Source organism: Macaca nemestrina, chromosome 9, assembly GCF_043159975.1.
Source record: "Macaca nemestrina isolate mMacNem1 chromosome 9, mMacNem.hap1, whole genome shotgun sequence".
Classification (NCBI taxonomy): Eukaryota; Metazoa; Chordata; class Mammalia; order Primates; family Cercopithecidae; genus Macaca; species Macaca nemestrina.
Window position 1 is genome coordinate 69,848,962 of NC_092133.1, and position 15,494 is coordinate 69,864,455.

Below are 15,494 nucleotides of genomic sequence, written 5' to 3' on the forward strand. Positions count from 1 at the left end.
GCTCGGCTATTTTTTTGTATTTTTAGTAGAGATGGGTTTCACCATGTTGGCCAGGCTGGTCTTGAATGCCTAACCTCAGGTGATCCGCCCACCTCGGACTCCCAAAGTGCTGGGATTACAGGCATGAACCACCTCACCTGGCCAAGGCTTCACTTTGGAAGCAGAAAGCAGTCCTCACCAGATGCCAGCACCTCGATCTTGGACTTCCCAGCCTCCAGAACCACACCCAGCCAATCTATTTTTCTTTAAGCCAATTTTTTACTTCCGTTTATTTTTAAAGTATGCTTATTATCAGCACACTTTTAAATATCACCATACTTTTAAATGGAAAACTTCTAAATGGAAAACTTCAGTAGTTTTCTTACTACAAACAGAAGGTAATATTAAAATAAATACTTAGCTATTACAATAAAAAGTCCTTTCTAGGTGCCACAGAAATCCCCTCATATGGTGATATAACCACATTATGGGAAACAACGGTACAATGGTTAGGAGTTAACATTCTGGAGTCACATATACGTGGATTAAACTCTAGCTTTCTTTTTTTAAACTTTTTATTTTTGAGACAAGGTGTTGCTCTGTCACCCAGGCTGGGGTATAGCGGTGCAATTACAGCTCACTGCAGCCTCGACCTCCTGGGCTCAAGTGATCCTCCCACCTCAACACCCCCTGCTGTAGCTGGGACCACAGGTGCGTACCACCATGACTGGTGAATTTTTGTATTTTTTTGTAGAGATGGGGATTCACCATATTGCCCAGGCTGGTCTTGAACTCAAGTGATCTGCCTGCCTCATCCTCTCAAAGTGCTGGGATTACAGGCATAAGCCACAGAGCCCAGCCCGAAATTACTGTTTTAATGACACTTTGAAAATTATTCCTGTGTAGTTATGCTATCAATTTGACACATATTAGGTCCATTTGTTTCATTTTGCTTTTGACTTTTAAGGTTTTAAAATTTTTTGATTTAGTTTTATAATTATATAAAACATTTTCTGGATTCTAAAGTCAAATCTACAAAACAAGATATGTTCAGAAACCTGTTAAATTCTAACCCTGTCCCTTACTATCTCCTACATATGATTACTTTTACAGTTTATCTACCTATCTTTAAGTACATAAGCTGATATGTCTATATTTGTATCCCCATTCCATTCTTACATAAAACATACTGTTTTTTTGTTTTTTTGAGACTCACTCTGTCGCCCAGGCTGGAGTACAGTGGCATGATCTCAACTCATTGCAACCTCCATCCCTTAGGTTCAAGCGATTCTCCTGCCTCAGCCTCCCAAATAGCTGGGATTACAGGTGACTGCCACCGCGCCCAGCTACTTTTTGTATTTTTAGTAGAGATGGGGTTTCACCATCTTGGCCAGGCTGGTCTTGAACTACTAACCTGGTGATCCACCTGCCTCGGCCTCCCAAAGTGCTAGGATTACAGGCATGAGCCACTGCTCTTGGCCCATACTCTGTTTCTTTACTGGCTTTTTTCTCTTATTATGGCTATCATCCATAGTCTTCAATCCTTTTTAAAAACAATAACATAGGCCAGGCACAGTGGCTCATGCCTGTAAATCCCAGCACTTTGGAAGGCTGAGGCAGTAGAATCTCTTGCGGCCAGGAGTTTGAGATCAGCCTGGGCAACAAAGAGAGACCTCATCTCTACAAAAAGTAAAATAATTAGCCAGGCATGGTGGTGTGCACCTGTAGTGCCAGTTATTCAGAAGCCTGGGCAGGAAGATCACTTGAGCCCAAGACTTCAAGGCTGTAGTGAGCTAGGATCGCACCACTGCACTCCAGCCTGGGCAACAGAGTGACACCGTGTACCTTAAAAAAAAACAAACAAAAAACACAACTACATAGTACTTCAGTGTGTGGCTACATCATGGCTTATTTAATGGCAGACATCTGAGTTATTTCTACTCTTTTAACTATTAGTCTTGCAACGAACAGCCGTGTACAGGTACCTCTCTGTATATTTTGCCAATATTATCTTTGGGGAAGATTCCTAGAAATGGCATTGCTGAGACAAGCGGTAAAGGTGAATGTGATACTGCCCAATTCCCCTCCACAGGGGTTGTACCAATTTGCATTTTCACCAGCACTGCCAACAGAATTTTCCATCTAACATCCTGGATTTCTAGCTGTGTGAATATGGGCAAGTTACTTAGCTTCTCAAAGGAAGTTACTTAGCCTTTTTAGGCCTTATTTCTTCACCTATAAAATGGGATGTGAACATACCTACTTAAGGATGTTGTTGTAAGAATTAAGTAAAAGAATATAGGCAAAGCATTTAGCAGTGCTTGGAATAAATTAAGTCCTCAATAAATGTTAACTGCTATGATCATAGAGAACTGTGATACATAACACAAGAATATTAAAAAATAATTAGCACAAAGTTTGGCTTTTATTCATTCATTATAACACTTTCAGTATATTTACCTTCTCAATTTTATTAGACTTAGACTAATTTTAAAATTAAAATGCTTTCTGATGGAAAAAGAAAGTAGGGTGGTAGAGTGTGGTTAGTCTGAGATTAAGGAGGCATTCATATATTATCTATTCTGTGATAATAATGGTGATCAAAAGTTGATAGTCTTATGATCAGCAAACATAACACTGGAAATATCTTTTAAAAACTGCAGTCTGTACCAGAAAGTTTGAAAGTTACGTTCTTCAAAAGGTACTCATTTCCATTTGGAAAAGTAAACAATAACCTGCACATCAAGTGATGTTAAGACATTACTATTTTTTTAGGTGTGATAATGGTATTATGATTTTCATCAAGTATTCTGATCTTTTAGAGATATACACTAAATATTTACAGACAAAATGACATGTCAGGGATTGTGTCAAAATAATATGCAGGAATATTATATATAATATAGTGCAGGAATTTAGACATAATAAGCAACCAGGAGTTGATAACTGTTCACGCTGGGTGATGAGTACATGGGATTCATTACACTCTCCTGTCCATTTTTGAAAAGACGGCTCATGTAAAATAAATGGAGCTAGTGTGGTTAAAAACAAATATCCCTATATATATACATATATCTTCTGCATTTGAAGAAAACACTATTAACCTAAAGCAAATGCAAATAAACAGAGAAAAAACAAACATTCAAAAGAATACCCTCTTAGCCTGATCAAATCTAAAATACGGTCAGGCGCAGTAGCTGACGTCTGTAATCTCAGCACCCTGGGAGGCCAATGCCGGTGGATCACTTGAGGTCAGAGACCAGCCTGACCAACATGGTGAAACCCTGTCTCTATTAAAAATACAAAAATTGGGGCTGGGCATGGTGGCTCACGCCTGTAATCCCAACACTTTGGGAGGCTGAGGAGGATCACAAGGTCAGGAGACTGAGGCCATCCAGGCTAACAAAATGAAACCCCGTCTCTACAAAAAATACAAAAAATTAGCCAGGCGTGGTGGCACACACCTGTAGTCCCAGCTACTTGGAAGGCTGAGGCAGGAGAATCACTTGAACCCGGGAGGCGGAGGTTGCAGTGAGCCAAGATTGCACCATTGCACTCCAGCCTGGGCCACAGAGCAAACTTCTGTCTCAAAAAAAAAAAAAAAAAAAGAAAAAAGAAAAGGCTGGGTGCGGTGGCTCACGCCCGTAATCCCAGCACTTTGGGAGGCTGAGGCAGGTGGATCACCTGAGGTCAGGAGTTCGAGATCAGCCTGGCCAACATGGTAAAACGCTGTCTCTACTAAAGATACAAAAATTAGCCAGGCATGGTGGCATGTGCCTGTAATCCCAGCTATTCAGGAGGCTGAGGCAGGAGAATTGCTTGAGCCGAGATCACGCCACTGCACTGTAGCCTGGACAATAGGGCAAAACTCTGTTTCAACAACAACAAAAAAATCTAAAATACTATTAGTGATCAGATATAATATACCTGGCAAATATATCTATATAAAGTCAGTAATCACTTTTTTGGCATCTACAAGAAAACATTGCTACAAGTGGAGAGTGAATGATCAAAGGTTTAAACTAGGTTTTTTATTTGTTTGTTTTTTTGTTTTTTTTTTTTTGAGACGGAGTCTCGCTCTGTCACCCAGGCTGGAGTGCAGTGGCCGGATCTCAGCTCACTGCAAGCTCCGCCTCCCGGGTTCACGCCATTCTCCTGCCTCAGCCTCCCGAGTAGCTGGGACTACAGGCGCCTGCCACCTCACCCGGCTAAGTTTTTGTATTTTTAGTAGAGACGGGGTTTCACTGTGTTAGCCAGGATGGTCTCGATCTCCTGACCTCGTGATCCGCCTGTCTCGGCCTCCCAAAGTGCTGGGATTACAGGCTTGAGCCACTGCGCCCGGCCTAAACTAGGTTTTTAAAGGTGTTAGACACAGATAGGCAAGAAAATAGAACAATGTTATTTGCAAGGCAAAAGGTGGGATGTAACTGTGAGGTGGAGGATCACCAAAATAGACTACGGAGCAGATTAAGACAGAAGTCAGTTAGGAGGACTTCCCTATGTGTAGAATAAAATACTCATCATTCTCCACCACACCACTCTTAACATCCTTTATCTGTCAATAGCACCCCTACTTAAATTACCTAATACTCCAGAATAGTAAGAAACCCAGTATTTTTATCTTCTTTTTTTTTTTTTTTTGAGACACAGTTTCGCTCTAGTCGCCCCAGCTGGAGTGCAGTGGTGTGATCTCAGCTCACTGCAACCTCCACCTTCTGGGTTCAAGCGATTCTCCTGCCTCAGCCTCCTGAGTAACTGGGATTACAGGCGCCCACCACCACGCTGGCTTATTGTATTTCAGTAGAGAGGGGGTTTCACCATGTTGGCCAGGCTGGTCTCGAACTCCTGACCTCAGGTGATCTGCCCACCTCGGCCTCCCAAAGAGCTGGGATCACAGGCATAAGCCACCATGCCTGGCCAAAACCCAGCATTTTTCTATCCATCCTTTGAAATGCCTCTCTTGTAATTTCTGTTCTCATGGTCACATACTTAGACCAAGTTTCATCACTTGATGCCTATCTTACTAAAACTCCTTCTCTGTTTATATTCTTGCTTATACTCTCTCACCCTCCCAATTTTCTCAGACACTGTCACTAAACTTTCCTAAAATGCTACTCTTTCAGCAAACTGCTCTTCAGCTCAAAAATCATCAATGACTACTGCTAGAGTATCAGATGAAAATTAATTGGCCTGATATTCAGGTCTCCTTAGTACTGGCTCCAATTATTATTATTTTATATATATATATATATATATATATATATATATATATATATATATATATATACTTTTTTTTTTTTTTTTTTTTTTGAGACGGAGTCTCACTCTGTCACCCAGGCTGGAGTGCAGTGGCCAGATCTCAGCTCACTGCAAGCTCCGCCTTTCAGGTTCATGCCATTCTCCTGCCTCAGCCTCCCGAGTAGCTGGGACTACAGGCGCCCACCACCTCGCCCGGCTAGTTTTTTGTATTTTTTAGTAGAGACGGGGTTTCACCAGGTTAGCCAGGATGGTCTCGATCTCGTGACCTTGTGATCCGCCCGTCTCGGCCTCCCAAAGTGCTGGGATTACAGGCTTGAGCCACCGCGCCCGGCCTATTATATATATATTTTTGAGATGGTTTCTTGCTCTATTGCCCAGGCTGGAGTATAGTTGCGTGATATCAGCTCACTGCAGCCTTGATTTCCTGGACTCAGATGATCCTCTTATCTCAGTCTCCCAAAGAGCTGAGACTACAGGTGCACATCACCATACCTGGCTAATTTTTTGTATTTTTAGTAAAGACGGGGTTTCGCCATGCTGCCCAGGCTGATCTTGAACCCCTGGGTTCAAGAGATCCACCCGCCTCAGCCTCCCAAAGTGCTAGGATTACAGGCATGAGCCACCGCATCCAGCCTCTATTTATCTATTTAATTCATTTCTTACCAACACCTAACCCGTGTCAATGCAAAATCTCTAACACTTAAACTATTCCCAGCATTCCTTTGCTTAAGCCATTCTTATCATTAACGGACTTGGCCCTCAACCCTGGGCTTACTCACCCCTCCTATCTAGCTCAAGTCTTCTCTCTTCCTTCTTTGAACAACGAGGTTGACTAAAATAGTGTTTCCCAATGTTTTCTTTTTGAGACAGTTTTGTTCTATTGCCCAGGCTGGAATGCAGTGGCACAATCTCGGATCACTGCAGCCTCGCCTCCTGGGTTCAAGCGATTCTCCTCCTTCAGCATCCCAAGTAGCTGAGACTACAGGTGCACACCACCACACCTGCTTAATTTTTGTATTTTTAGTGGAGACAGGGTTTCACTATGTTGGCCAGGCTGGTCACAAACTCCTGACCGCAAGTGATCTGCCTTCGTCAGCCTCCCAAAGTGCTGGGATTATAGGCGTGAGCTACCGCGCCTGGTCTCAAACTTTAATGTATATATGAATCCCTAGGGATCTTGTTAAAATAGAGACTTCAATTCAGTAGCTCCAGGATGGGGCCTGAGATTCTGCATTTCTAAAGCTTTCAGGTGATATGGCTTCTGCAGGTCTGTGATTCACACTCTGATACCAGAATACTTCGGGATTTCTGGATCTACACCTAATTTTCTAAATTTGTAAATATATGTTTTGGCACTTCTCATCAATATAGCTATAAATGATTCATATTTCTTTTATACCAAGATGCCAAATAAACCCAACTCAAGTCAACGTTTATGAACGTCCACTGTGTAATAAGCACTGTCCTAGGTGCTGATAGAAAGATTGAGAATAAGTATTCAGCCTTTTGAGTACACGGTATAGGAAAATGAGACAATATAGTGTCTCTTATGACAGGAACACAGGATAGAAGCTAAAAATGTGCTGAATTGAGAATAAATGGACATAGATTGAATCAAGGCTGTAAGTCAATAAGAAACATAAAATGATACAAAAACTGACCCAGTCAATTCTAAATTGTCATTTGGGATCCCAAAGGGCTGGATATAAAAACAGGGACAGGCTAATTGTTTTTTGCTTTTTTCTTTTCTAAGCCTGGTTTGTATAAAGAGTAAAGGAGAGGCAAAAGCTCTAAAGAATGGTCAGATAGGCTGGGCACAGTGGCTCACACCTATAATCCCAAAACTCTGGGAGGGGAGGGAAGGGGGAAGGGGAAAGGTAAGGGAAAGGAAAGGACAAGACAAAACAAGGAAAAAGAAAAAGAAAAGTAGATAGACAAAGGACAAAAGGGTCAGGGTCAAAATAAAGGGAAAAAAATCTGAAATTAATTTATGAGATAAATTAATAGTAATTTGAAAGGCAATAAGCAGTTATAGTACCAAAGACTTCATAAGCAATTTAAATTTCTAAGTCTCAAGAAATTGTTCCAGTGACAAAACCTATATCTAAATTCTTTAGCTACTATCCTAAATCTTACCTTTGAGAGCCTGAAGGAATTATGTCAACAAAAATGAAAATAAGGCAAAGATTATCTGTATATAATAAAAATTAAAGCAATTTTAAGAAAGTGAATTTTGGTACATTTTGAAAAACAATTATATAAAAGACTAGAATGCAATTCCATTTCCAGGAATGTACCTTATAGAAATACTTGCACAAGGACAAAATTATATATGTACAAGGCTATTCACTGCAGTATTTTTTTAATAGGAAAAGGTTAAAAACCACCTGAACGTCCATCAACAAGGGACAGGTGTCATCCCAGGGATGCAGGAATGATTTAACATACACAAGTCAATAAATGCGATGTATCACATAAACAGAATTAAAAACAAAAACCATATGATCATCTCAATAGATGCAGAAAAAGCATTCAACAAAATCCAGCACCCCTTTACAATAAAAAAACTCTCAACAAACGAGGTATAGAAAGGACCTAACTCAAAATAATAAAAGCCATATACAATGACAAAGCCAACATCATACTGAATGGGGAAAAGTTGAAAGCATTCCCCCTAAGAACAGGAACAAGACAAGGACGTCCACTTTCACCACTCCTATTAGAGGGAAAGCAAGGGAAAGCAATAAAGTGCATCCAAATTGAAAAAGAGGAAATCAAACTATCACTGTTTGCAGATGTTATGACTATATACCAAGGAAATCCTAAAGACTCCAACAGACTCTTAGATTTGATAAATGAAATCAGTAAAGTCTCAGGTTACAAAATCAATGTACACAAATCAGTAACACTGCTATATACCAAAAACGTCCAAGCTGAGAATCAAATCAAGAACTCAATCCCTTTTACAACAGCTGCAAAAATAAAAAATAAATAGAATACCTAGGAATATGCTTAACCAAGGAGATGACAGATCTCTACAAGGAGAACTACAAAATACTGCTGAAAGAAATCATAGATGACACAAACAAATGAAAACTCATCCCGTGCTCACGGATTGGAAGAATCAATATTGTGAAAATGACTATACTGCCCAAAGCAATCTACAGATTCAATGCAATTCCCATCAAAATACCAAGATCATTTTTCACAGAAGTAGAAAAAACAATCCTAGCATTTATATGGAACCAAAACGAGCCTGAATAGCCAAAGCAATCCCAAGCAAAAAGACAAATTTGGAGACCTCACATTACCAGACTTCAAATACACTACAAGCCTATAGCTACAAGAACAGCATGGTACTGGTATAAAAGTAGGCACATAGACCAATGGAACAAAATAGAGAACCCAGAAATAAAGCCAAATACATACAGCCAACTGCTCTTTGACAAAGCACACAAAAACAAAAGTTGGGGAATGGACACTCTATTTAATAAATGATGCTGGGAAAACTGGCAAGCCACATGAAGATGAAACTGGATCCCTATCTATCACCCTATACAAAAATCAACTCAAGTTGATAAAAGATTTAAATATAAGACCTGAAACTATAAAAATTCTAGAACATTGGAAACAGTCTTCTAAACACTGGCCTAGGCAAAGAATTCATGACTAAGACCCCAAAAGCAAATGCAGCAAAAACAAAAATAAATAGATGGGACCTAATTAAACTAAAAAGCTTCTGCACAGCAAAAGAAATAAACAGAGTAGGCCGGGCGCGGTGGCTCAAGCCTGTAATCCCAGCACTTTGGGAGGCCAAGACGGGCGGATCACAAGGTCACGAGATCGAGACCATCCTGGCGAACCTGGTGAAACCCCGTCTCTACTAAAAAATACAAAAAACTAGCCGGGCGAGGTGGCGGGCACCTGTAGTCCCAGCTACTCGGGGGGCTGAGGCAGGAGAGTGGCGTGAACCCGGGAGGCGGAGCTTGCAGTGAGCTGAGATCCGGCCACTGCACTCCAGCCTGGGTGACAGAGCGAGACCCCGTCTCAAAAAAAAAAAAAAGGCCGGGCGCGGTGGCTCAAGCCTGTAATCCCAGCACTTTGGGAGGCCGAGACGGGCGGATCACGAGGTCAGGAGATCGAGACCATCCTGGCTAACACCGTGAAACCCCGTCTCTACTAAAAATACAAAAAACTAGCCAGGCGAGGTGGCGGGCGCCTGTAGTCCCAGCTACTCCGGAGGCTGAGGCAGGAGAATGGCGTAAACCCGGGAGGCGGAGCTTGCAGTGAGCTGAGATCCGGCCACTGCACTCCAGCCCGGGCTACAGAGCAAGACTCCGTCTCAAAAAAAAAAAAAAAAACAGAGTAAACAGACCACCAACAGAATGGGAGAAAATATTTGTAAATTATGCATCCAACAAAGGACTAGTATCCAGAATCTACAAGGAACTGAAATCAAAAGAAAAAAAACAATTGCATTAGAAACTGAGCAAAGGACATGAATAGACATTTCTCAAAAGAAGATATACAAATGGCCAACAAACATGAAATAAATGTTCAACATCATTAATTATCAGGGAAATGCAAATTAACCACAATGAGATACCACCTTGCTTCTACAGGAATGGTCATTATTAAAAAGCCAAAAAAAAGGGCCTGGCGCGGTAGTCCACATGTGTAATCCCAGCACTTTGTGAGGCCGAGGCGGGCAGATCACCTGAAGAGGTCAGGAGTTTAAGACTAGCCAGAACAGCATGGAGAAACCTGTCTCTACTAAAAATACAAAAGTAGCTGGGCATGGTGGCACATGCCTGTAATCCCAGCTACTCAGGAGGATGAGTTAGAAGAATTGCTTGAATCCGGGAGGCAAAGGTTGGGGTGAGCCGAGATGGCGCCACTGCACTCCAGCCTGGGCAATAAGAGCAAGACTCAGTCTCAAAAAAAAAAAAAAAAAAAAAGTCAAAACACAATAGATGTTGGTGTGGATGTGGGGAAAAGGGACCACTTATTACACTGCTATACAGCCTCTACAGAAAACAGTATGGAGACTCCTTAAAGAGCTAAAAATAGATCTACCCTTCCACCCAGAAATTCCATTGCTGGGTATCTACCCAAAGGAAAGGAAGTCATTATATGAAAAAGACTTTTGCACATGTATATTTATAGCGGCACAATTCACAACTGCAAAGATGTGGAATCAACCTAAGTGCCCATCAACTGAGTGGATAAAGAAAATGTGGTATACATAAACCATGGAATACTACTCAGCCATTAAAAGGAACAAAATAATGTCTTTTGCAGCAGCTTGTATTAAGCTGGAGGCAATTTTTCTAGGTGAAGTAACACAGGGGTGGAAAACCAAAAGCCGTATGTTCTCACATTATAGGTGGAAGCTAAGCTATGAGTATGCAAAGGCATAGGTATGAAGTGTTATAATGGACTTTAGAGACTGAGAAAGGGGTGGGTGAAAGGGGGCTAGGAATAAAAACTACACATTAGGTACAATGTACATTACTTGGGTGACTAAAATCTCAGAATTCACCACCATATAATTCATCTATGTAACAAAACACCACTTGTACTCCAAAAGCTGTTGAAATTTTATCTTTTATTTTTTTTGGAGATGGAGTCTTGTTCTATCATCCAGGCTGGAGTGCAGTGGTGTGATCTCCATTCAATGCAACCTCCACCTCCCAGGTTCAAGCGATTCTCCTGTCTCGGCTTCCCAAGTAGCTGGGATTACAAGCACGTGCCACCACACCCGGCAAAATTTTGTATTTTTAGTAGAGACACGGTTTCACCCTGTTGGCCAGGTTGGTCTCGAACTCCTACCTCAGGTGATCCACCCACCTCGGCTTCCCAAAATGCTGGAATTACAGGCGTGAGTCACTGTGCCGGGCCACTGCTGAAATTTTTAAAAAGGAGGGACAGGTGAAACAGATTATGGATAGCCATATAAGGAGGTGTTATGTGGTTATTAAAAATGAGGCAGCTTTTTTGTTTTTTTTACCCATATATGAAACCATCTGTAACACATATCAATGAAAAAAAAAAGGCAAAGGGAAAAACTGCATAGTGTGCAGCCATATGTGTAAAAAATGTACTGATTTGGACCTATAGAATATCCCTGAAAGGACACTCAAGGAAGTAGAAAACAGTGACTGCCTCCTGCATGAAGAACTGGGACACAATGGAGAAGACTATTTACTTTTCTCTTTCACTCTTTTTTTTTTTTTTTTTTTTTTGAGATGGAGTCTCACTCTGTTGCCAGGCTGGAGTGCAGTGGTAGGATCTCAGTTCACCGCAACCTCCACCTCCTGGGTTCAAGAGATTCTTGTGCCTCAGCCTCCTGAGTAGCTGGGACTACAGGCGCGTGCCACCAAGCCCGGCTAATTTTTGTATTTTTAGTAGAGACGGGCTATCACCGTGTTAGCCAGGATGGTCTCGATCTCCTGATCTCCTGATCTGCCCGCCTCGGCCTCCCAAAGTGCTGAGATTACAGGCGTCAGTCACTGCACCGGCAAAGACTGACTTTTCAATGTACTTTAGCCCTTAGAATTGTTCATATATCATTTATTCAAGAGGCAGATTTTAAACGTTTTTGTAAAAAGCTAAATAACGCCCAGAGTGACTCAAAAAAGTTCTCAACTTTGCCCAAATGAATAGTCTAGAGTTTTTGTTTTTTGTTTTTTTGAGAGGGAGTCTCACTCTGTCGCCCAGGTCGGTATGCAGTGGCACAATCACGGCTTACTGCAAGTTCCGCCTCCCGGGTTCATGCCATTCTCCTCCCTCAGCCTCCCGAGTAGCTGGGACTACAGGCGCCTGCCACCACGCCCGGCAAATTTTTTGTATTTTTTGTAGAGACGGGATTTCCCCGTGTTAACCGGGATGGTCTTGATATCCTGACCTCGTGATCCACCCGCCTCGGTCTCCCAAAGTGCTGGAATTACAAGCGTGAGCCACTGCGCCCGGCCTTGTTTTTTTTTTTTTTTTTTTTTTTTGGGGGGGGGGGACAGTCTCTCTGCGGATCAGGCTGCAGTGCAGTGGCGATCTCAGCTCATTGCAACCTCCGCCTCCGGGGTTCAAGTGACTCTCCTGCCTCAGCCTCCAGAGTGGCTGGGATTACAGGCGCGCACCACCACGCCCAGCTAATTTTTGTATTTTTAAGTAGAGACAGGGTTTCACCGTGTTGGTCAAGCTGGTCTCGAACTCCTCCTGACCTCGTGATCCTTCCGCCTCGGACTCCCAAAGTGCTGGGATTACAGTCATGAGCCATCGCACCCGGCCTTCTTTTTTTTTTTTTTTTTTTAAACATTCTCTGCTGTTAGCAACCACTTTTAAAAGGCTAGAAAATCATTTTTGGTTTTCCAAACCATCTCCACCCAGTGAGTCAGTCAGTAAGAGGGCTGGGTCTCACCGTTTCTCACAGATGGCATGAAGCCCAGGAAACCAAGAGGCAGCTGTTGCAAATTTATGGGGGAAAAAAATACACGAAACAGGAAGGGTGACTGAAGATAACGCGCAACAGCGAATACAATTTTGCAAAACCGGCCTCTAGGTCTGGTAGGATCATTTAAATCAGTCAGCGATTTGGAGAAAGAACGTGGAGGCATGGCTAGTCCTCTGCACGGACAGGTAGGTAGTCACCCACCAGTGAGGACTGAAAGTTTGCAGTGTCCAAAATTATCTCTTCTACCTATTTAGGACTTGAAACTCTTTCCTTGCCTGGAAGGTAACTCATTACACTCACATCATCTAATTCGGACACATTTAGCAGATTAGCTGGCTATCAGCTGGCAAAAATTATGGCATTTACGGCAGCCGGAAGATAACAGCGTCATGTCTGTCACTTTAGGGTGGACATCAGCCATCTACCTCTGCACCTTGGTTTCCTTGGGCAGTTTTTGCACAGGACGAGCTAATTTCAACACACATTTGCTGCTGGTCGGGGAACAGGAATTAAATATGGACTGCTATCCTAGAAGAGCTTCCAAGAACTGTAAACGAGAACCAGTGTACAATCTTGGCCTGGCGCATTCTGTCCTACGCTTCACTAAGCACAGTAAAAATTTCCCAAGTTTCCCTAAATTCGCTGTGTCACCGGAAAGTACAGCCACCACCAGCCAGATGGCTTTCAGCACTGCCCGTGCGTTTCCCTACTCAGCCTCCCGCAAGGCGGCTGGGCCACGCTCCGGCCTCAGCCCCTCCACCTGACCGAGGGCGGGGCGCCACTGGTCCCTGGGATTTCCAAACCGACCGAAGGGCTTCCCGTAAGCCGCGCCGGCCGCCTCACCCACGCCACCCCAACACACCCTGGCCGGCAGCCCGGCTCCGAGAGGCGCACACCGGGTCGCCGCCACCCGGGAGGCCCACACGGCCCTTCAGACGCGCCCCACCAGCTCCGGGACAGCGGCGCCCAGAGCAGGCCGAGGGCAAGACCACCGAGGCGGACAAGGTGGGAAGGGGAGGGGGCGCCGCTCCTCACCTGACCCCGGCAGCAGCGTCACAGCCCAACCCGGTCGCCCGCAAGATGGAGCCGGGGGCGGGCCCAGGGAAGGCGGGGCGTCTCGCGAGCCCGTTAGGATCGCTGCTGCAGCCGGGAACGCCCCCGAAGCCGGAGGGGGCGGTGCGGGGAGCGGGCTGTCCCTGAGTCCCGCCCCTAGGCTCCACCTGAGAGAAAGACTCTCCCTTCGTGTGGCCCAGTGGATTTTTAATCACATTTATCTGTCGCAAGGACCCTGCGCCAATCCCTTTTAAGGCTGCCTCAAGTCACCTAGGAAGTTGCAGCAGTCCTGGGGGTATCCGGGGCCCCTTCAGTGGTGGGCAGTAGAGAAGGGCTGAGACAGGGAGGCTGGTGCAGCCTCTCCGCCTTTGAAATGCCGTTCTCCAGGTATTTTCTGGGGACAAACACAGCGTTTTTTGTTAGCCTCCTGTGAAAGTAATATTTGTGGGAAATCTTAGTTGGAACTGTAGATGAACTAATCAAAATCACTCCCGAAGGGAGTTGTTAGGTGGTTGTAGGCTCCCCTCGTGGGCTTGAGCATTAAACACACATTAGCATTAAACATTCGAGGCAATTACAAGGGCTCAGATCAATATTTTAAACTCGTTAAGGAATTTATATTACAGAGCAAAAACCAATCAGCTACCTTTTAGAGTGGTAAAAGGTAGTTTCTGGGTGTGGTCCCTGGAACGCATCATCATAATACTGGAAACGTGTTAGTAATGCAGATTATTGAACTCCACCTTAGACCTACTGAATCAAACTCCCGGGATGGTGCCCAGCAATCTGTTTTAACAAGTCCTCCAGGTGGTTTTGATGCACACTAAAGTTTGCACATCTGATGCACATCAACTTATTCCTCTATACACTTTTCTACCCAAAAGCTTCCTCATGGGGGTGGAATAGAGTGGACTACGATTTTAAATGGGAAGAGCAAGCAAAATATACATGGCTTCCAAATAAGTGTGTGGAGTGAAAAGTATTTGAGGAAGGTCACTGCCTGATTTAACAGTGGTAGACAAAACTGCACAACTCTCTGGGTGACCAGCATTAATTCCCTGGCGCCCAAGTCTGTCTACCTGGAAAATAACAGGACTTTCTGTCCTACCTACCCCAGAGACCTTCAGGATTTAAGCATTGCCTGAGAAGCCTACTCTGTTCATTCTACAGAGTTCCCTTTGTGAGCTCATTCCAAACCCTCCCTCTGCCTTAATTACCACAATAACAGGGTATTTGCCAAACCTGTTATTTCCAGTCCACTTTCCTGAGCTGCAGGAATCGTCCAATAGTCTACCATGACATTTGCCATTTCATCCTTTCAATTCATCCTTTCTTCCTGGCATAAAAGGCGTTCCAGGATCGGAGACCCTTCCCTCCTGCAACCTCTGCTTAGAAAGCACTGCTCGGCCGGGCGCGGTGGCTCAAGCCTGTAATCCCAGCACTTTGGGAGGCCGAGACGGGTGGATCACGAGGTCAGAAGATCGAGACCATCCTGGCTAACACGGTGAAACCCCGTCTCTACTAAGAAATACAAAAAACTAGCCGGGCGAGGTGGCGGGCGCCTGTAGTCCCAGCTACTCGGGAGGCTGAGGCCGGAGAATGGCGTGAACCCGGGAGGCGGAGCTTGCAGTGAGCTGAGATCCGGCCACTGCACTCTAGCCTGGGCTACAGAGTGAGACTCTGTCTCAAAAAAAAAAAAAAGAAAAGCACTGCTCATCTTTTAACAGTTATTCATCTAATTAGACTTGTTTCC

At 43.9% G+C, this 15,494-nt stretch overlaps 1 protein-coding gene across 3 annotated transcripts in view; it reads right to left on the bottom strand.

Moving 5' to 3' along the window:
* The window catches only part of LOC105466022 (annexin A7), a 40,495-nt gene extending 26,691 nt beyond the window's left edge, over positions 1-13,804 (bottom strand). For 2 of the 3 annotated variants that reach the window (XM_071069742.1, XM_071069740.1), the window contains exon 1: positions 13,724-13,804. The gene's annotated coding sequence lies outside the window, so the exon portion shown is untranslated. Of the gene's footprint in view, positions 1-11,088; positions 11,109-13,723 lie in introns of those variants that run through there. The other variant, XM_071069741.1, reaches the window with a different exon arrangement.
* Positions 13,805-15,494: the final 1,690 nt, after the last annotated feature.